We start from the raw sequence: 22756 nt of genomic DNA, 5'->3' as shown, positions 1-22756 counted from the left end.
CTCCTATGCGCGATGACTTGGCTGTCTAATCCAGGGCTGGTTTCTTATCCATTCGTTCACAGATGACTAAGCCACCATGGCTGAAATTGTGAGTTTCAAACTGTCGTACATCCAGCTACTCCTGGAGTTGAGTTCAGCCCAGGGTGAGTCCTGGGGCCTGCCCCTCCAGCCCCTGGGGAGGAGATCACCAGCAAGGTTTTTCCCCATCCCACTGTCCGGGGAAGAGGAGCCCTGCCCCAGCCCCTGTGAGGTCTCCAGTGGCTGGCACTACCTGCCACTGGGCCCTCAGCTAGCAGCCGCCACTCTCCAGCCATCCAGCGTGGAAGGCCACAGCGCAGGCATAAGTGTGGCATGAGATGGTGTTGCCAACCATACTTCTGCACTGCTGCTGGTAGGGTGCTGTCTGCAGAGCTAGGCATCCAGCCAGGAGCTGGTGCTGTCCAGCCACTCAGCACAGGCGTACAATCCTAATATTGCAGTGCCCCTAAATAACCTTACCTTGTAAGAGCTTAACTGGTTACCTGATAAGCTCATGCTTATTGGTTCCAGTTAATAGTTAAACTCCTGCAGCACCGGCAGGGCCAGGAGATGCTGGAACCCTGTGAGGCCAGAGGCACAGTAGCCCAGGGGTCAAGAAGCTGTAGCGCCAACAGCACCGGGAGCCTGCAGAACCCGTTTACCCATGCAACAGAATCGGTTACACGGTTAGTGTTTTCTAACCATTTTTACATCCCTACTTATGACCCCCCTGCAACTCACTTTTGAGAACTGCTGGTCTCCCCTGGGAAATCTGTAAAGCATCAGCTAAAAGCACACAAAGGGCCAGATTTCACAGGGCCACATGAGATTTAATGGTCCATGATGCATTTTTCATGGCTGTGAGTTTGGCAGAGCCCTAAATATCAGTAACTGCGTGGATAGACAGCCTCTTGTAAACAGCATTGGCTCCCTCTTGTTGCATGCAGCAATTTTGCAGCAGGTCTCTTTGCAGAGCTTTGGAGGATAGGGTCATAATTCGAAATGACCTGGACAAATTGGAGAAATGGTCTGAGGTAAATAGGATGAAGTTTAATAAAGACAAATGCAAAGTGCTCCACTTAGGAAGGAACAATCAGTTTCACACATAGGCTACGTCTACACTGGCATGATTTTCCGAAAAAGCATTTTCGGAAAAGCATGTCTAGATTGGCAGGATGCTTTTCCGCAAAAGCACTTTTTGCGGAAAAGCGTCCGGGGCCAATCTAGACATGGTTTTCCGCAAAAAAGCCCCGATAGCCATTTTCGCAATCGGGGCTTTTCTGCGGAAAACAGTACTGTGCTGTCTACACTGGCCCTTTTGCGCAAAAGTCTTTCAGAAAAAGACTTTTGCCCGAACGAGAGTAGCACAATATTTCCGGAAAAGCAGACGATCTTACGGAAATTCAAGCAGCTGTAGACAGCTGGCAAGTTTTTCTGCAAAAGCAGATGATTTTGCGGAAAAACTTGCCAGTCTAGACACAGCCACACAGAATGGGAAGCGACTGTCTGGGTAGGAGTACGGCAGAAAGAGATCTAGGGATCATAGTGGACCACAAGCAGAAGATGAGTCAGATGTGTGAAGCTGTTGCAAAGAAAGCAAATATGATTCTGAGATGCATTAACAGGAGTGTCATGAGCAAGACATGAGGAGTCAGTCTCCTGCTCTACTCTGCGCTGATTAGGCCTCCGTTGGAGGATTGTGTCCAGTTTGGGTGCCGCATTTCAAGAAAGATGTGAAGAAACTGTAGAGGGTTCACAGAAGAGCAACAAGAACGATTAAAGGTCTAGAGAACATGACCTATGAGGGAAGGCTGAAGGAATTGGGTTTGTTTAGTTTAGAAAAGAGAAGATTGATGGGGGACATGATAGCAGTTTCCAGGTATCTAAAAGAGTGTTATAAGGAGGAGGAAGAAAACTTGTTCTCCTTGGTTTCTGAGGGCAGGACAAGAAGCAATGGGCTTAAACTGCAGCAAGGGAGGTTTAGGTTGGACATTAGGAAAAAGTTCCTAACTGTCAGGGTGGTCAAACACTGGAATAAATTGCCCAGGGAGGTTGTGGAATTCCCATCTGTGGAGCTATTTAAGAGCAGGTTAGAGAAATGTGTATCAGGGATGGTCTAGACAGTATTTGGTCCTGCCATGGGGCAGGGGACTGGACTCGATGACCCCTCGAGGTCCCTTCCAGCCCTAGTATTCTATGCTTCTATGAGCTGGGGCTGGCTGTGTGCTGGGCAGGGCAGGAGCAGTGCTCAGGGGTTCTGGTCTCTGTTCTGATCTTTTCTCCATACAGTTCCTTCTCATGCTGACCCTGATGATTCTTGTGCAAGATTTCAGCATGATCTGAATGTGAATGAATTCCTGCAGCTGCCAAGCCTGCTGACCATGACTCACGTCACCCAGTAAGACGGGAAACATGCTGATTTAGAGGAAGGCTAATCACAGCACTGCTTTATTGTTAGCAACAGCCACATGTACCAGAGCAGATTAAAATAAACGGGGGAGAGGGTTTTGTAGGGTGGGAAGATAAATTCGTATCTTTTTCAGGAACAAGTACTACTGAGTGTGCGAAGCTGGGTCCACATGGAGCACAGATTTCTCTTAATTGGGCCTAGGGGAAGCTTCCAAACCCCTTCCTGGTTGGCTCCCATGGGAACCAAGCAGGGCTGACAGAGCTCAAGGCCTGCTGTACATGAAGTAGGGTGACCAGGTGTCTGGTTTTCAATCAGAACAACCAGTCAAAAAGGGACCTTGGCAGCTGTGGTCAGTACATTGCCCAGGCTGTGACTGTCCGGTTGTTGGTGCCACACAGTGGGGCTGGCAGGCTACTGGCCACCTCACCATGTCACTCCCAGAATCAGTGACGTGTTCCTTCCCTGGCTCCTACCTGGGGGGGGGCAACTAGAAGGCTCTACACGCCGCCCCCACCACTCTCATTGGCTGGGGATTGCACAGAGCTGTCTGGCCATATCTCTGCCTAGGAGCAAGAAGGGGGAGATGCTGCTGCTTCAGGTCAGCACTGCCCAGAGCCGGCCCCCCTGGTCTCCTTCCAGGCGCCAATCCCCAACTCCCGCTCCAGCCCTGATCCTCTCCCCCTCCAATTCTCCCAAAGCACCCTCCTGCCCAACCCCACCCCTCATCCCCAGTCCCACCCCAGCGCCTGCACCCCCTCAGAGAAGGGGCGGGGCAAGGGTGTTTGGTTTTATGTGAGGAGAAAATTGACAACCAAATCCGTAAGGGGTGTGAATTTTTTACCCATGTAGTGATGCTGATACAAACCCTAGAAGGGACGCAGTTATCCTGGAACAAAGATGCCATGTGCTGAGGATGTTTAATCTCCTACCCTGACAGGAATAGGTGGTGTCAATAAGCATCTTCATACCTGGATAACTCAGTCCACAGTCGGGAACTGAACCACTTCAGCCCAGTGGGGCCACTTTTGTGTACAGCCAGGCAGACTTCACAGGCAGGGGTTCAATCTAGCCCCAGGTAGCATTGGAAGCTGCTGCCATCAGGTCTGTCTTTGGGGCCTCCATCCTGAACTGGTTGGGCACTTCCATGGCACAGACTCCTTAGCAACCTACAGGTGAACCAACCGGCCTACATACTCATCCCCCACTTGCCCTAGTAAAGTGTCTCCTCCAGCTCAGGGTGAAGGCCATTGGCAGGCAGAGCAGGGCAACAGGGATGGGGTCCCACAGGAAGTAAGGCCCATCCCTCCCCTTGTCCTAAGAGCAGGCCAGGGAGCAAGTTTCCCATCCTGCAATTTTTTCCTCTTCCTGGTTTGGGACCAAAAAAACCCAAATCAGAATCTCAGACATTTTTGCAAACCAAGCCCCCCCCCCCCAAACCAAAAGCCAAAATGATTCAGCTCCATGAAAAAATTTTGTTTCATTTTCAAGAGAACAACCCTCCTGGGCCAGACGTGGCTCCATGCCGGTGCTGTAATGGAATAAGCAGCTGTATAAAGTACACCTAGTCTGTGAAAAGTGGGGCCAGGCTGTGAGGCCAACCCTTAGCACCCACAGTGCAGAGAAAGCAAACCAGCTCCAGTGAGCTTGGCTGAGGCAGAACATGGCCACATCACCTTGTAAACAGGCTCAGACAAGATTCTGAGCAGCGTAGGTGATTCCAGGGCATCCACATGGCTGCATCCAAAGGATAATGGTTAGGTTCTTCTGTCCTCCACTCTGGCATCCTCCTGCCTCGAAGCTGCTGTCCACACTCAGAGCCTAAGTGTAAATGAGCAGGACACCGAGGGTGTTATTTTGTTAATAAGGGCTGATCTTTGGCAGTTTTCCTGTGAGGACTGTGCATACACCTTGAGCGGACAAAGGGAATGTCATTAGCCTGCCACTCAGCTGACTTGCCGCTGTTGTTCGTGGGAGTCAGTGATATTGTGACTTTGTAGCTGCTTGCCTCCCAGTTCCCATCCCACATCTGCTGCCCTGGTTTGTACATGCACTGGGTTTGGTGCCATGACTGTAATGTCTGAGCCTCCCCCCACAACAGGAGCCTGCTGGGTCCTTCCTGGACAGATGGGAACTGAGTCACAGAGAGCCTAAGGATACGACTCTCAAAAGCACAGAACCAACCTACGTGCCACATCTCATTGTCAGAAGGGATTTAGGCACTTTGGAGTCCACATCCCAGAGATTTTCAATGAGCTATAGTCTTAAGTGACTTAGGTGACACTGTTGCAAAAAAAGCAAACATCTTTCTTGATGCATTAACAGGAGCATTGTGAGCAAGACATGAGACATCATTCTTCCACTCATGTGCTGATTAGGTCTCAGTTGGAGTATTGTGTCCAGTTCTGGGCACCACATTTCAAGAAAGATGTGGAGAAATTGGAGAAGGTCCAGAGAAGAGCAACAAAAATGATGAAAGGTCTAGAAAACATGAGCTATGAAGGAAGACTGAAAGAATTGGGCTTATTTATTTTGGAAAAGAAAAGACTGAGAGGGGGCATGATAGCAGCTTTCAAGTACCTATAAGGTGGAGGGAGAAAAACTGTCCTTCATAACCTCTGAAGATAGGACAAGAATCATTGGGCTGAAATTGCAGCAAAGGACACTTAGGTTGGACATTAGGAAAAACTTCCCAACTGTCAGGCTGGTTAAACACTGGAATAAATTGCCTAGGGAAGTTGTGGATTCTTCATCATTGGAGATATTTAAGAGCAGGTTGGATAGACATCTATCAGGGATGATCTGGATGGTGCTTGGTCCTGATGTGAGGGCAGGGGACTGGACTTTGTGCCCTCTCAAGGTCACTTCCAGTTCTAGTGTTCTGTGAAATGTGACCCTTACTGAGTAGCTCCAGGTGGCATAGAAAGCCTATGGTGGAGCAGGAATTGGAGCCAGGTTTTGGCAAAGCTTGACCATCCTTCCCCTCTTGCCTGTTACACTGGACCAGGCTGGCAGTGTGCCAGGGTCTGTACATAAGCACATGCCTCCACGGCGTAAAGGAGCCTCAAGTATTATGCTGCAAAATGTTTTGTCGTTTAGGTTTGCTTTGTGCCTACTGTACTGCCAGGCTCTCACATATCCATTGCCAGGGCCATGGAATCACCCCTTTTTGTAATCCAGCCACTGCTCATCTCCTCAGGTCATGGGAGGACGGACACGGAGAACACACTTTGCCATGCAGTGACGTAGTCACAAGGGGCCTCTTCTACTGCATGCAACAAGTTCTAGTGACAAGCACCTGAAACAAGAACCCTATGTGGCAAACACTGAGAGCTCACATAAAAAGTGCCCATTACACCAATTCCCCTGTATTTTCTTGGCTGGATTGAATGGCAAATTGTGCAGGTTTTAGCTACCCTTTATTCTTCCTGCCCTCTTGTCTTTGGACTCCCTTTGGGACTCTAAGGTTACTGTGGAAGAGGTCGTGTTTATCCGGAAGACAGACAGAGGTCTTCAGTGAACGTGGGAAGCTTGGCAGCTTGAGAATTTACTCCTTTATTTTCACAATCGTCTTTCAATTTAAACAGCACGCGTTTCAGATTACCGGCTCCTGCTGAGTTGGATGCGGAGATTTTAAGGCCTCCCTAGGAGGAAGTGCCTCCTCAGAATCCCTAGCCCTCTGTGTGCTTTGGAGACACTACACACAGAACCGACTGAAATACCGCTTGCTCTTCTGTTTGTTTGCTGAGTTTTGAAAGGAAACAATTGTATGCCATTGGCTTTGGCAAGTGCCCCCTAAAAGTGCTTGATAAGCCCTTCCCTAACCTTGACTTCTTCTTCACCAACCCTGTTGTTGCAACCGAGAAGGACTTAGACTGAAATCCAAGCAGAACAGAGGGTAAGGAGACAGTTCTGTATTTCTGTGGGAAACAGGATCCATCTTCAAGAGCCAGGCTGAGTACAAGGGGATCTTTTGGGCAGGATCTTTCTTTGAAAGAAATGCTTTCCCCAGCCTGCTTCCCTGCTGGAAGCACTGTAGAACATGAGAGCAATTTACACCACTTCCGCCTGTCTCACACTGCCATAAGAGATGTCCCCCAACTGTTCCTAGAGTTCAGTGGATGTGCTGCCCTTTGCATTTGGCCTGACTTGGAGCACGGAGGTTTGGGGAACCAAGTGTCATTCTGGGGCTACTGTTTTTCCAGGCTCAGGTCAGGGCTCAGCTGGTGGCGTGACCCCCCCCCCATGACATATCTATACCACTCAACCCCTCCCAATCCTTCCCCCCCCCGTGTGCACAGCACAGTCAGCAGGTGAGCATCTCTCCCCAACATCACTAGCTCCCCCAATGGGAGAGAACTCACCGGCCGCTTTAGTGCATCTTCATTAATGCGCTTCAGTGGTGCCAGTGCCCCGAGGCCCCACTCCTTCCCAAAGCTCCACCCACTCACTCCATCCCCCCCCCTCTGTTGCTTGTTGTCCCCACCCTCATTCACTTTTGCTGGGCCAGAGAGGTATGGGTGCTGGCTTGGAGAGGGGGTCAAGGCTGTGGCAGGTGCAGGAGAGGATTCGGGTGCAGGGGGGTAGGTGTTCTGGCTGTGGAGGGGGGTTAGGGTTGGAGCAGGAGGTTGAGGTTCAGGAGGGGATGTGGAGGGCTGGGGGGTGCAGCAGGGGGTCCTGGGCATGCATCTGCAGCATCTCCATCCCTGCTACTAGTAGGCTTGTGCGACCCCAAGCAGGAAACGCAACTGCAGTAGGGTTGAGGGTGTTACAGCTGCATGGCCAGGAGGCACTGCCAGCATGGGGCACTGGCTCCTGGGAGCTCTGACACAATGTCTCCAGGTAGCAGTGAATACCTATGTCTGTCTGTGGGGAGACATTTGTATCTGCGCAGGGCTCCACACACTGCTCCTTGAAGGGGCCAACAAACCTCTGTGGCTCTGGAAGCGAGGAGAGGGGACACATGGAGCCACACACTGCTCCTTTCTGCCAGCACCGCCCATCAGCTCCCATTGGCCACAGTTTCCCATCTCAGCCAATGGGAGCTGAAATGGGTGAGGCTTGCTGAGGCTCCTCCCCCCTGATGGGGCTACACTGGCCACCATGTGGGTCAGGGCAGGCAGGGAGCGGCCAACTATCTAAATCAATCATGATGGACCAGTTGGTGATCACTGAGTTTGAGCACCAGCCAGGCAGGCCAGGGGAGAGGCTGGCCACCCCCAGCATGCAACAAGCATGTCAGGCATGTGATCACAGCTGCCCTTTCATGTCAGTGCTCTGCCACCAGCCGAGCTAGCGTGGGCAGGGCTCTAGGAGGGGGGCAGACAGGCCTAGTGCCAGCTGCGTGGGCCCAAACCAAACCACAGCATGTCACACCTTTCTGTCTGCCGGAGGAAACAAACCACACAGGGCAGCTGTCAGTCAGGCCTTTCCTGCAGCCCTGGGAGGTGCTGAGCTCCTGAGATATGAACGTGGGCAGAACAGAATGGATTCATTTAGTGGGAGCTGTAGTAACTGCTCGGCAGGGACCCCAACCTGGGGTGGAGCTGGTCACAGAGATGTGCCACTTCTGGATTCCTCATCCACTGTCTGGACAGAAATTCCGTTCTTTGTTTCCCCTCCCCACCCTTCTCCGTTCCTGGCTGCAGAACGGTTCAGCCTGGGACAGTGTCCCCTGTGGTCTGGGCATATTGTCTCTGCCCCAGGTTCACAGCCTAGCTTAGCACAAAAGCTGGAGCCAGCGCTCTAGCTGAATGCCCTGATGTCCTTTCTGTGTGAATCTGCAGGGCGTTCATAGACTCCTGCATCCAGGGCTTCTCTGGTATAACGAGTCGAACTGCCGGACCCTGGTCATTGGTAGCAGGGCTTGAACCTGCAAGTGTGGGGCTAAAGCCAAGTGTCTCTAGCATGAGCTAAAAGCAGCCGTCAAGCTCTCTTGGCAGTGGTCAAACGGGGATTTCCCCTGGTCTATCGCTAGTAGTCAGCATGGGCCCATTTTATAGCTTTGATTGTACTACACACACACAGAGACGCGCGCACACACACACATGCCATCATCACAACCGTGCACATGCACACACACACACACCATCAGCAGGCACACAGTGCAGTCCCCGGGGCACGGACTGACTCATTCTAGCTTGTTCAGCATCTAACCCAATGTGAACAAGCCCTGCACTGAGCTTTTGTGAGATTCCTTCCTGCAGATACTTAGTAATAAAGGGAAAGGCCCAATCGATGGTGACAGTTACTCTGCTGCCCAGCTGGAGGGGCAGCACGAGGCAAACGAGCTGCCCTGGTTGGACAGGCACTAAAAATAGAGGTGTTTGCTTTATTTGACATTTCTGGGAAAACAGCATTTAATTGTGCATTGATTTTTCAGGCTGTGGGACTTTGCCCGGCGGAGGACTGTGATGATGAAAAGGTGGATCAACCCTGGGGTGAGCCTCATAAAGCCCTGACCTTGCCAGCCCCTGGACTGGTATGTCTTGGAGTTGCTCCATAGGTTTGTGATATATCCCTCTTCTCTGACATGGAGAAAGAAACCATGGGCACTTGGGCCCAGGCCTGCAATTAGACCCCCAGCAGCCCCGGGATCCGCTCAGAGATCTCAGTGGGGTTCTGGGCAGGCAATGCAGAGCCAGTTGCAGACATAAGGCCTTGTGTGGTTACACAAATGGAAACCTGGCACGCAGGTGGCAGTAGAATAATGTATGGGCCGAACAAGATGATGTGAACTGGGCCTGGCCTTCTTCCAGTACTGCCAGCTCCTGCACTTGCATTACAGCCCTCAACTTTGGGGTGTTTCCTTCTGTAGAGGATCACCTGCGTCCGTGTCCCCTATTTCCCGGATGCACCCCTTTGTGCTTATTTGAAGTTATTTGGTTTATTACAGGCTATTGCCTTACAAATCCCGTAACGCGATCGATTGCCCTCCACACGCTAGGGAAGGGGGTTCGGGCTCACCCTTGCTCCGAACCCCGACCCAGGGCCCTAAGGTCAGGACTCACATCCCCACCTAGCGGAGGGGGTTGAAACCCCTAAACTCCCTCGCTCTTGGGGTCCACGCCCCCATCCTGGGCCACTTCTTCCCTCGCCTCTGTCCGTCACTAGCCAGGGGACCCCGGGTTAGGACTCTCCCAGGGTCTCCAGAGCGCTGGCCCGCCTTGCCTCTGATGCTGGGCTCCGGCTCCCCGGGGATCCGCCTCCCCACCCTCAGGCATGGAGCCTGTTTTTAAATTGCCTGCCGGACGCGGGGGGATGACGCCCCCCTTGACGTCATCCCACCGTGCCGCCTCCGAGTCTCAGAAAGATGATGTCACCGTGGACGTCATCGCGGCCGGCCCCCAATCCCCGCGGGTGCGCTCACCCGAGCCGCTGCTCACACGGAGCGCCACTGCTCCCCGCCCAGGGCTCTCCGCGGCTTTCTGCCCCGACGCGGCGCAAACCCGCCTCCCGGTCTCTGCGGAGACACGGGGGCTTTAGGAGGAGCGGGGCCGCCCCTCCACACCTTCCCTGGCTCATGAAAATGTGACAAAAAGCACCAACTCTGGAACAATCCCTTATTCCCAATTGGACCCCCTCCCCCATTCCTGCAGCCAGCACAGGGCCTGCCGTGCAGGCTAGCTGCAGGTGGGAGTTGGCTGCCACCTCCCAGTCAGTGGCTCATGGCACGTGGCCCATGTTTGTTCTCTGTCTGTGCTCAAAACACACAGGACGTTACCCACATGCTGGAAGTTTCAAGCCAGGTAACCTGGGGGGACTTTGCTTTGGCAGCCCCTTGTTCGGAGTCCTCCTGCAAACTTCTTGCTGGACATGGAGCCGGGAAACGGCACTGGAGCTGCGCCAACTGCTGCTGTGGGATTGAGCACAGAGCCCACCTGGCGCTCTCACCAGAAACAGGCTTCCACCTTCCCTGGGCTGCATCCCACTGGTTCTGTCCGTGCTCAAAGGATGGCCATGCTACTGAGTGGCTGACAGGCAGGGAATGCTGGGCCAGCAGAGGAGGTGAGGAGTGCAGAGCAGGGCAGCCGGGGCCTAGTGTGTTGTGAGTTTTGTGGAGCCCCAGCAATCGGAGGTGCACAGGTCCACAAGGCTCCCTCTCCTGCCCCACACCCAGGTACCCCAGCGCTTCCAGCCTGGCACATTCCTTCCTGACCCAGCTGTGAACAAGCGCATGTTCCGCCTGGGAGGCCGTGCATCTGCTCCAAGCCCGGAGCCTGACTCACTTCCACCCACGTGCTGGGGCTCACGCCCTGTTGGGATCGTCAGCCTGAGCAAGGCTGTGGAGATGTGCGCAAGGCCAGGCTGCCTGCTGAGTGGCAGGAAACAGGGCAGAGCTCAGGTCAGGGGAAGGCCAGAGGTCTCCCCCACATTTCTCGAGAACCAGAGATAGTCACACACTCTTGTTAATATTAATGGCAGCCACACGCCAGACTCTAGAAATCACATCCCTGGGGCTCCTGAATATCTCACCTTGGCAGATGTCACCAGCATCCCACACGTCTTCCTTCGCGCCCCCCTCCCTTGCCACGCTTAGGATCAAACAAGGGCAGGGGGATGCAGCCCTGCAGGAGGAAACTGTGGAAGCTGAAATCCCAGGTGTGTCTGCAGCCACTTAGCCCTGCAAGCCAATTCAGGAGGGTTCTTGCATGCTAAGCCCATGAAGCGCCATTCCTTAGGGTTCAGCCCCACACAGTCTTGTGCTGAAGGGGAGTTGTTGTTTGTCTCTTGAGTGGTGAAGTGAAGAGCTCCAGATGCAACGGGCTTTGCCCAGAAGGGAGTGTTAAGAGCAATGTCCGAGAAATGCAGAATCCCAGACCAGTCTCAAATGTGGTTCATGTAAAGCACATGCCCTGAAGAGCTGGCAGCGTGTCAGTCCCCGGCCTGTATTTGATTATGTGCAGAAAACACATAACTCAACACAAACTGATGGGCTGAGGAAAGGAGGTCAGATTTTAGCAGCATGCAGACATACAACTATAAACCTGTCACAAAACAACCTTGCTCTCCTTCTCCAGGCCTTTGTATGCTCTCAACACCAGTGTGTAGGGTTGCCAGATGGTCTCCCAAAATATACCGGATACACAGTATTTTCTGGTCGAGCAAAAAAAAAAAAGAAAAGAAAAGGAACGCGGGATAATAAGCCCCCCCCGTTCTGGGACTCCCAGGCTGGGGGGCAGGGCCACAATTGGCACTGGGAGCCTGTGATTGCGCGGGAGCCTGGCGGGAATGCGGGGGGATTGGCTGGGAGTCCAAGCCACTCCCCCCACCAGGCTTCTGCGCAATCACAGGCTCCTAGTGCCGATCGTGGCCCCGCCTTCCAGCCACTCCTCCCATCCACGCCAGACTTCTGTCCGGTGCGCAACTGGAAAAATCAGAAAATACCGGACATTGCACATGTCCAGTATTCTCTGATTTTTTTACCAGACAAAGAGCGCAAATACTGGACTGTCGGGTAGAATACCGGACACCTGGCAACCCTACGTGTGTCTGCGTTTCACACTAAGGGGGGTTTGTATTCATTTCCTTGATCAAATCATAGACAGTGAGATATTGGATCAAAGTAGGCAAAGCTCAAGAACAAGCAGAACAAATCAAGTCTGTAAACCCTTTTCAGAGCATTCCCTGGAGTGGGCGGGGAAATCTCTCAAACAATAATATTCCCTGTGACTAAGGCTGGGTTTGCATGGCCTGCGTGCACAGCCGTGTCTCCTTCCCTTTGCATGAATATTCCAGCCAGCCAGTCCACAGGAAAACAAGTGCATTCCTTGGACTATGGCAGGGTAGGCAGGTGAAGTCTGATGTGCCAACTGTGAGTATTTGCACCTGATCCCTGCTTCCCAGAGATTGCATCATTAGAAATCTCCCGTTGTAGGCCAAGGAGCAAAGTGGCTTTGTGATCAAATGTGCAGCTGAAAAGCCTCTTTTTACTTTTTAGCAAATTCAAATCTTCCCTGAGCTCTTGAGAGACGCTGGCCTGGAGAACATGCAGGGAATGCTCAGAACATACTGCAGTGTAGACGCCAATGGTTCTTTGCACACCTGATACACGGCAGGTTCCCACCCAGATCCCTAAGGGTATGTCTACACTACCCTCCTAGTTCGAACGAGTGGAACGAGGTGTACCGGTAGTTCGGAATAGGAATCCTAGTCCGAACTACCTAGTTTGAGCCCCGTGTAGCCGCGCTGCACGGGGTTCGAACCAGCGGGGTTTTAAAAATGGCGGCTCCCCGCTTATGCAAATGAAGCCCGGGAAATTCAAATCCCGGGCTTCATTTGCAAGTGCGGTATGCCTACATTACCCCGCTAGTTTGAACTAGGAGGGTAGTGTAGACATACTCTAAGACCCCTCCACGACCCGAACTCACGCCCAGAGCCTGTACCCTGAATCTCCTACATCCCAATCCCCTGTGCCATCCTTGACCCCGCCCATAACCCAGTATCACTGCAACTATTTTCAGAATGCGGGTGCTGAACTGCGCTCCCCTGACCTGTTCACACCCCTCACTGCTTCAGGCTGGGGTCACACCAAGGGCTGCCAAGTCTCCTGGACTGGCTGGACCGGATGCCTTTACCACAAATGGTGTTCAATATGTCTGCTGTGGGAGAGCTGGCAAGCAGGCCCCAGCTGGAAGCAGCTGTGGAGACCCAGGACAAGGCCAGGAGCAGAGTCCCAGGCCGGTGGTGGGAGCCCCAGTGGCCTAGAGCTCCACTCATGCCAGCTGGGCTTGTCGGGAACAGAGCCAAACCTGAGCAGTGCTGCCAGCCTGGAGGTTGTAGTGCCCAGAGCAGAGAGCCGAGCCCAGCCAGCCCTATACACAGGGGCTGCAGCTGCCACTGCGGGGTGAGCCTGACTGGATCTGCCCCAGGGCCTCCCCCCAGATTATTTATGGGAGGCCATAGAGGGGTACTGAGCCCACTGGTCTGAGGTACCCAGGGGTCCTGGAGTGAGATCTCTCCTAGCCTGCCCTTGCTACATGACAGGACCCAACAGAATGGCCAGAAAAAGCAGGGAGGGTCCCAAGAGCTGCAAACACTGACCCTCCTGCATTGTGCAGGCCCCTAGAAAGGGGTGACTCCCTGCCGGACTCTTGGCCAAGCTGCAGGAAGCCAGCCGGATAGGGAATGGTAACCCGGGGCAGGAATGTTGCCTTTCCAGAGAGAGCAGCAGAGCACAGCCCCGGCACCCACGGCCCCCACTCACGCTCCATAAATTTGCTCTGACAGCTCCTCCCTTGGCCCACAGGACAGGAGCTGCTCCTCCAGCAAGGAGTTTTCAGCTGAACCAACACAGGCACCAAGGGGAAATTCTTTGCAACCGTTTGCCCTTCAGTCAGCAGCACAAAGGAACGCAGCAAAATCCTCCCGTCACCCCAGACCCCAGTTTGAGCTGTGACCTAAGAGAGCTTGGGCCCATTTGCTCAGTTAGTTTTTCTGCTTTGGCCAGTAACACCACTTAGAGCTGCCCTACCCCATCCCCATCAATTCAGTCCCCATTCATCAGGGTCCATTGTGTGTTGGGCTCGGGGGGAGCGCTCCCTGGACTGGGGAGGAGAAATCAAACTCGCTCTGCAGGCAGAAACTCAACTGAAGACTGAGCAGGACTGGGAAGATTCAGGGTGACTTTAACAACATAAAGAATAAAGAGTTAAGAATGGGCTCTGTGATGGAGCAGGGACAGGTCAATGGCCAGACCAAGTCAGACTGGAGAGAAGGTGTATGTTGTTAACACCGAGGGTATGTCTAGACTGCGCAGGCAGTCTGGACGCGCTGCGGTCGACAAGGGAAGCCTTTGTCGACCGCTCTGGTATGCCTTGTGAAATGAAGTTTACCAGAGCGGTCAACAAAGGCTTCCCTTGTCAACCGCGGTGCGTCCAGACTGCCCCGCTGTGCCGCCAAACAGCTGATCAGCACAGCGCGGTGGCCATTTTGATGTAAATGAAGTGGCGATTATTTAAATTGCTGCTTCATTTTCCTATATCTAGTAAACTCATCTACATGGCTCTGTCGATGGAGCCATGTAGTCTAGACATACCCTGAGAGTAAATCACCATTGGAACAATGTACCAGGGGCGAAAGGGGGTATAGCATGGAACCTACCCCTCAGCCCATCTGTCCTCACCACCACCACTGTCCCCCCCACTTGCCATCTGCCTCCACACCTCACAATCAGTCTGGAAGGGCATATTGAGTGGAGCCCTGCAAGGATCTTTCCTGGCTCCAGTTCTAGCCAATATCTTTATAAATGATTAGGATAGTGGCACAGAGAGAACACTTACAAAGTTTGTGGATGATACTAAGCTGGGAGGGGTTACACACACTTCGGAGGGCAGCATTAGAATTCAAAATGACCTTGATATATTGGAGAAATGGGCTGAATTAAATAGGGTGCAATTCATTAATGTCAAATGAAGAGTCCTACACACAGGAAAGAACAATCAAATGCACAGAGTGGGAAATGAATGTCTAGGAAGGAGTACTGCAGAAAAGGATCTGGGGTAATAGTGGATCACAAACTAAATAGGAGTCAACAATGTAACACAGTTGCAAAAACAGCAACCATAATTCTGGGATATACTAGCAAAGGGTGGACAACCTGCAGACCAAGGACCACATGTGGCCCATCGGAGTTCTAGTTGTGGCCCATGAGACATTGTGTTTATTGTTGCCCACGTGCAGGGTTGCCAGGTTCTGCTGGTTTTTGTCTGTGTTGGGTTTTTCCTACAGGTGTTGCTAAAGTGACATGCATGGAGAGCAGGGGTACGTAATCATTTTTGATGGGGAGTGGCACTCCAAGATTTTGGTAAGTGGTCAAGGGCTGCACTTTTCCATGGGGATGGAGCTTGAGTGCAGAAGGGAGCTCAGGGTAGGAGACTGGGATGCAGGAGAAGATGTGGGGTTTTGAGAGGGAGTTTGGGTGAAGGACGGGCTTGTGACCGGGGGCAGAGGATTGGGGTGCAGGGGTATGGGTCCAGGAGAGGATTCTGGCCTGGAGGAGGAGTGCAGGAGGGAGTGCAGGGTCTGTGAGGAAGCTGTGACCTGGAGGAGGGGGTGCAGAGAGTTTGGGTGATGACCTGGGGTTGTTGGGGGGAGGGTGGAGCTGGGGTGCCAGAGGCAGGCTCTGATGGGGAGGTGCTTACCTAGACAGCCTCAGGATGCTCAAAGTGACTGTTCCCTATGCCTCATGGTGCTGCGCCGGGGGAGGGGAAGGGGACTTTGTGCTCTGCCCCGAACCCCAGCACAATCATCACAGCTCCCATTGGCCAGCACGCAGCACAGAGAGGCACAGAGAGTAGCTGGCTGCTTTGAGTAGCCTGGGACTGCGGCTTCAAAGGCGTGGTGGGCTGGATCTTCAACACCCCTTACATAAAAGCCAGGGCACATGAAGTGGGGTGCATACTGATTGCACACAACATTGGTTGTGAGAGCTGTACGCCCCTTCTGCTGCCAATCAAAGCGATGCTCTGGTTCAGTTGGCACACCCCACAAATTCTAGGTGTGCAAGCGCAGTTAGCAAAACTGCTCTAGCCCAGGAGAGAGGACAATCTTGGTTATGACAATCTTGTGGCCCCCTGAGATGAAGGAGGCCGCTCATGCAACCCACCCGGTAGCCTGGATTGCCCATCGCTGTACACGTGGGAGTGTTGGATGCCAGACATGCAGAATAATTCTTCTACTCTATTCAGCTCTGATTCGGCCTCAGCCGGAGTATTGAGTCCAGTTCTGGGCATGTCAAGAGAGATGTGGACAAACTGGAGAGAGACTTGAGAAGAGCAGAAAACATGATGAAACGTGGCCTATGAGGAAAGATGGGAAAAATGGGGGCCGGTTAGTCTAAAGAAGAGAAAACTGAGAGAGGATGTAATAAGTCTTCAAATACATAAAAGGTTGTTAGAAAGAGGGAGTGATAAATTGTTCTCCTTAACCACCAAGGACAGGAAAAGAAATCCTGGGCTTAAATCGCAGCGAGGAGTAGACATTAGCTGCCTGGGTAGGCTGTGGAATCTCCCTCCCTGGAAGTTTTACAGAACCGGTGAGACAGACACCTGCCAGGGATGGGCCAGGTAATACTTAGCCCTGTCTTAGTGCAGGGCTCCCGGCTAGAAGCCTATTGCACTTCCTTCCATTTCTGTGATTTCTGAGATTGCAGGGCTTTGCCAGCAGGTCTCAGTCTGGACCCACAAGCACATTCTGCTTTTGTTCCAGCCTTGGCCCCCTGCTGATTTGCCAGGAAACCCAAATCGCAAGCTGATCTGTTGTTCTAGCCTTGGGCCTTCCGCAGCTGAGAGGTGCCATCTCGGCGCTCACTTCCCACCGTGCCCGAAGGGGGAAGGGGGTGAGAACAGACACGCTCCTCCCGTGGTGTGAAAGAGGCTGTGAAGCAAGGTCCCTAGAGGAACTAGGCTTCTGCACCAGCCCACCTGCTCCCCACACAGCCCCTGCTCTTGGGGCCAGGAGGGTCACTGATTTTTTGTTTCATTCATTGTGATGATGAGGTTTCCCGGAGCCTGCTGGGGCCATTTCTGGGCAAGTCCTGGCACTGCAACTCACAAGCCCTTGGACTTTAGTGTCCAGGACAAAAATAGCTCCCAACGAGAAGTGACCTTTGCCAGTCTAATAAATATTGACTTGCTCAGGATGAGGTTGGGATGCTCTCAGAAACCAGCAAAGGGCCCCGGGACTTTACTCCTGAACCAGGTGCCTGTCCCACAGGCAGCAGCCAATTGCACCGAGCTCCTGTCTGCCCACCCTCGTTCCACACTGCCGGCACCCAGGAGAAGAAACACCTGGGAGTGAACAGGCTGTTGGTGCCACTTCCTCTCTCTGGCTGCTCAGAACCCCCTTCCTTGCTCCAGGGCAATGGGCAGGTCCCATAATTCCCCTCCAGCTCCTTTTCTAGGGCACGTTCCCCCCCGTGCAGAGACTCTCTGGCACATGAGAATGCTGGCACATGGGCAGGAGGCAGCGGGAGCCATGGAGGCTGCTATCAGGCAGGCCCCTGGTGAAGTGAGCAGCAGCTTCCCATTGCTCGCATGTGGCCCTTGAGCACGCAGAGCTATTGCCTTCAGTGGAATCTTTGCTCAATTCAGGATCACTGCCCAGGTTCCCTGTAAGCTGAGTGCTAGGTGGTGCACATCCATGCATGCCTTGATGCAGACAACAACATTTATTCCACACATGGGTGGAAATAAACGGAGGGAACATTGATCATGACCCTGGCTTTGTGGGATTGTTCAGGGACTCTTTGTGTCCCAAATGTCACTGTAGATAGGCATTGCAATGGGTGTGGGGTGCCCCAGGAAAACCACATGTGAGCTGGAATTGCTGAACCAAAGTGACCATGGAGCCCTGAGCGGTATTTTACAGTAGCCTGTTCAGTGGCAGGAGAGCCCAGTGGTTAGGGCAGAAGCCTGGGACCCATAAGACTGGCATGGATCCCTTTCTCTGCTACAGACTCCCTGTGCAACCTTGGCCAAGTCACCTAGTCCCTTGTTACTTGGTTCCCGCCTGTGCGGGGTGAGGGATAAACCTAGGTAGGTAGGGGCCAGCTCAGCACCAGAGCTAGACAGTTGCAGTCACTGCACCAAGCTGAGTCATCCCCTCTGACCTGGCCCCTTTCCCCCACCCCCTACATCATTGGCCTGAGTCTCATTATAGGCCATGATGGCTGCTACCAGCCGGGCTGGGCTGGGCTGCTCTGTACTTGCCATCCCAGAGCTCCTGCTGCCTGGTCACTCACTTCATTTCTGACTCGTGCACCTGGCTGCACCAGAGGCTTCTGTGGCTGGTGTCTTTCTGGCAGGGAGGAGCAGCCAAAAGGGGGTAATCTCTGTGGCCAGGAAACCCTGCTTTCTACAAATAGCTCATTCCACCACAAACTCCCAGCCACGGCACTGCATGTGACTGGGTCTGGGGCCTGGTTTAAACACCTTTGCCGTTAAAGCCCTCTTGCAAACTCCTGCATGGACCAATTTGTGTCAATTTCCAGCCGGCTTATGTCAGTTTGTCTCCTCTGGAGCTTTGCCTGTTTGAAGGGACTTGCCTATGTGCACTTTGAAAACAACAAAATTAGAGGCAATTAAAAATGAACCTTGGCAGGTGCCCAATGCAAAATTTCCACCCATGGCAGCTGTATGGGCCTTGAGATTCCCCCCAGAACGGTGCCATGCAGGGTAGAGATCTCTGCTCGTAGAAGGCACTTCAGTGGCTGGAAGCGGACGCTGGACACATTCAGACTAGAAATAAGATGCAAATGTGTAGCAGAGGAGGGGCATGGAGCATTGAAACCATGTGCCCTGGGTCACTTGGAGCCTTTACATCAAGTTCTCCTCTAGCTCAGCAGAACGTAAGGCCTGTGGCAGAAACTACCGGGTGTTCTGCATGAGCGACTTGTGGCCCCTCAGTAACACTCGGGGTGGAGGTGGGGTGGCTGGCCAGTGTCCAGCACCAAAAGGGAGGGGGAAGTCAATGGGAAACCACCCCCTAAGACTGACAGTGCCCGGGAAAACGCGGAGAGGCCAACAATCCAGGTTGGCCTGATTGACAGGGTGGGCAGGCTCATGAGTGGTCAGGAGGCCAGTGGTGTGTGGGTTTCCACTCTGCATGGGAGCTGGAATGGCCTGGGTCAGACAGAGAGCTAAGGAGAGAGCAGGGGCCCCAGAGTGCCAGACAGGGAGAACCAGAACCCAGAAAGCAGGTCAGTGTTGGGAGCAGAGCCACAGCAACCAGAGGCAGAGGGGCCAGGGAAGCAGCCCAGGGGCTGGAGGAAGAGCAGCAGAGAGTGGAGCTGAGGCTGGAGCGTCCGGATCTGGTGCCATGAGAAGCTGGGCAGAACAAGGGGGCCCAGGGCAGAAGCCCAGCACCGGGAGACACCATCATCCAAGGGTCCTTGCAGGCCAGACCTGGAGGGGATCACAACCCCAACTGCGGGATGGGAGGGCTGACATGGGGAGAAGGTCCCTGCCCCCCCAAAATGCAGGGGTGTGGCTGCTAATAGAGTGAGTATCCCTGCAGCACAGACCAGCAGCATCTCTGCAGCATGGACCCGCAGCACAGACCGGTAGCACGGGCCCGCAACATCCCCGCAGAACGAACCTGCAGCATAGACCTGCAGCATCCTTAGACCATAAGAACATCAGAACGGCCGTACTGGGTCAGACCAAAGGTCCATCTAGCCCAGTATCCTGTCTGCTGACAGTGGCCAGCACCAGGTGCCCCAGAGAGGGTGGACCGAAGTCAATGATCAAGCGATTTGTCTCCTGCCATCCTTCTCCAGCCTTTGACAAACAGAGGCCAGGGACACCAATTCTGTCCCCTGGCTAATAGCCTTGTATGGACCTAACCTCCATGAAATTATCTAGCTTCTCTTTAAACTCTTTTATAGTCCTAGCCTTCACAGCCTCCTCTGGCAAGGAGTTCCACAGGCTGACTACACGCTGTGTGAAGAAGAACTTTCTTTTATCTGCTCCCCATTAATTTCATTTGGTGTCCTCTAGTTCTTCTATTTAGGGAACTAATAAATAACTTTTCTTTATCGGCCCTCTCCACACCACTCATGATTTTATAAACCTCTATCATATCCCCCCTCAGTCTCCTCTTTTCTAAACTGAAAAGTCCCAGTCGCTTTATGGACCTGCAGCAACCCCGCAGAATGAACCAGCAGCATGGACCCGCAGCATCCCCGCAGAATGAACCAGCAGCATGGACCTGCAGCATCCCCGCAGAATGAACCGGCAGCATGGGCCCGCAGCATCCCCGCAGAATGAACCGGCAGCATGGACCTGCAGCATCCCCGCAGAATGAACCGGCAGCATGGACCTGCAGCATCCCCGCAGAATGAACCGGCAGCATGGACCTGCAGCATCTCCACAGCACAAACCTGCAGCATGGACCTGGAGCACCTCTGTAGTATGGACCCACAGCATCCCTGCAGCACAAACCTGCAGCATCCCTGCAGCACAAACCCACAGCACAGAACTACAGCATCCCTCCAGCATGGACCTACAGCATCCCTGCAGCATGGGATGTGTGTGGGGGGGGGGGGGGCGGAGCTGGGACCTGTGAGGGACAGACTATGATCTGGACTGACATCCCAGTGATGCTGTGTGTGACATTCCTTGCCACAGAGTAGGGTGATGGGTTTTCCTTTAGCCGCACCCATTTTTTCCTTGTTCTTTTAAAAAATTGTCTGCTGTTTAATCAATCATATTTGCTTTGAACTGTAGGCAATAATCAGTGGGCCAGGGAAATGCCCAGTTCAGAGAGCACCCTGGAGTGGGGACACCCAGGCTCTGCCCCAGGTGACACCAAGGTCCTGTGCCCAGCCTTGTTGGGGTAAGGAGGACTTTGCTAGGGGAATGGGATGGGAGGGCATTGGGTGCAGGAAGTTGGAGTGGGGACTCAGATCCTGTCACTGGCCATGGGACTGGGGTCGTGTGCAGGCCAGGAAAGTCCCCCACAAGAGCAGGACCGTCCCCCACTCACACTGTGTGACCCGTGTGCTGCAGGCCAGGAGCTTGTACTGGTTCCTCTTGTCTTACATCTCCAGATCTCTGGCTGCAGCGAGAGCAGGGCAGGGCCAGGCACTCTTCTGTCCCACATCAGCATTTGCTAGGTCTGTGACCCTTCTGGGTTTCTAAACAAATGGCCTTTTGTCAGGAAGCCTCGTGTGTCTGCGCCTGGAAAGTCCGGAATCCCAAGGGGCGGAGGTTCCAATCCCAAGCAACGGGAGCTCAGCAAGAGAGTTTGCCTGGTTTGAAAATGTTAAGCTTTTGTTTAACGAAAGGATCCCCTCCTTTCCCTTGCTACAGCCCTCCGGCTAGTCCAGAGGTGCAGACAGGTGTCTGCAGGCTGCAGCCACACGCCGGCAACAGGGCACTGAGGATCTGGGGTGTGGCATGGCACATGACTGCATGGCCAGGCTGGCTGGAAAGTGACGAGCTGCATGGGAAGGGCCCAGCTCACTCACTGCCTGCAGGGAGCGTTCCACTGTGCTCTTCTTTCTGTCGCAGACACAGTGTCCCCACCTACACTGGGGAATTATGTCAGCATATGGACCCAGCCCCCACCAGCCCTGCCTTTCCTGCTGGGGCCCGCTCCCCATGGAGCCAAGCCGCCTACTCACCCTCCTCCCCACGGGAGGCATTCTGGGGACGGAGTGTGGGCGGGAGCGGGCTGGTGGTTTGGGAAGGCAATGCCTTCCCCTGCCTAGCAAACCCGCCACCCATGCATCATCACTGTTTCACTCAGTGGGCTTGTCATGGGGCATCTGCCCTGAACTGGCCCTTTAAGAGTTAAAACCCAGCCATGGGAGAACTCCGAGATGGTGGAGCCCACAGCTGTGGCAGATACAGTCCTGGGGCTGTGTAAATGAGTGAACAGGAGCAGCTAACAGGGCATTTGGAGAGGAAGTTCTCCAGGTAAAGGAGGAGGAAATACAGGACCCTTGAGGTAAGTGGCTGCCTGGAGTGTGTGTTTGTGGGGGTTATTTGCTGTGTGCTGAGCTTGTCTTTGTTTGTTTGTTTGAAGGAGCTTCTAAAAGGTTTGAAATCTAGAAGCTTCTGTTAATTGGCTGAGCCTCAGTCAGGGGGAGGGGCTACCAGGGCTTTAAAAGCTGTGAGTCAGTGACTAGGGAGCTTGTGAACAGGAGCAGCTAACAGGGAGTTTAGAGAGGGAGGTTAGAGGGTGCTAGTGACTTCTGACCTTCTTTAAACAGAACTTTTATAATAACTTATATTCCAGACATTTAATAAGAAGCCCAGTTTATGCTTAAACTTATTCATAAGAAAAATGGAGACAGAAGCCCAGAAGCAGAGTGGGGATGTGATGGCGTGTTGGGGTTTTCCTGTCTCCTACTGGCTGGCGGAGTCTGTTCGTGCCATTACAGGGGTGCAGAATAGAGGGAGTTTATTGCTTCTCCAGGATACAGCACAGCACAGATGTAATCTGGTTACAGGGCAGGCCTAGGATGCCTTAGCCCCCCTTGAGATGGGGGAGACTGGGCCCCTAAATTCCAGCCCCTTTCCCTAGGCTGTCTCCTCTATGCTCCCAGACAGAAACCAACTCACTCACTTCCAGCCCTGCCCCCAGGGCTCCACTCCCCTTCTCCCCATTGTTCTGCTTCCTGGGAGATCACTGGTCAGACAGGTATGGAGCCCCCTTTGCATAATGACTCATCCCCTGCCCTGCTGGGCCGTGCTACAGACAGCAGCCAGTGGAGGTCACCCACTGCCCAGCATAGCAACCAGCAAGGTACCCCCCAACTATGTCACAGTGTATGTAACATGTATGATTACCTGCTCTGTGGGCGTATGGCATATGTGTGCACCT

This window comes from Pelodiscus sinensis, chromosome 19 (assembly GCF_049634645.1).
Source record: "Pelodiscus sinensis isolate JC-2024 chromosome 19, ASM4963464v1, whole genome shotgun sequence".
NCBI classification, from domain to species: domain Eukaryota; kingdom Metazoa; phylum Chordata; order Testudines; family Trionychidae; genus Pelodiscus; species Pelodiscus sinensis.
The sequence above is the reverse complement of the archived record's forward strand: the minus strand, read 5'-3'. Positions refer to the sequence as shown.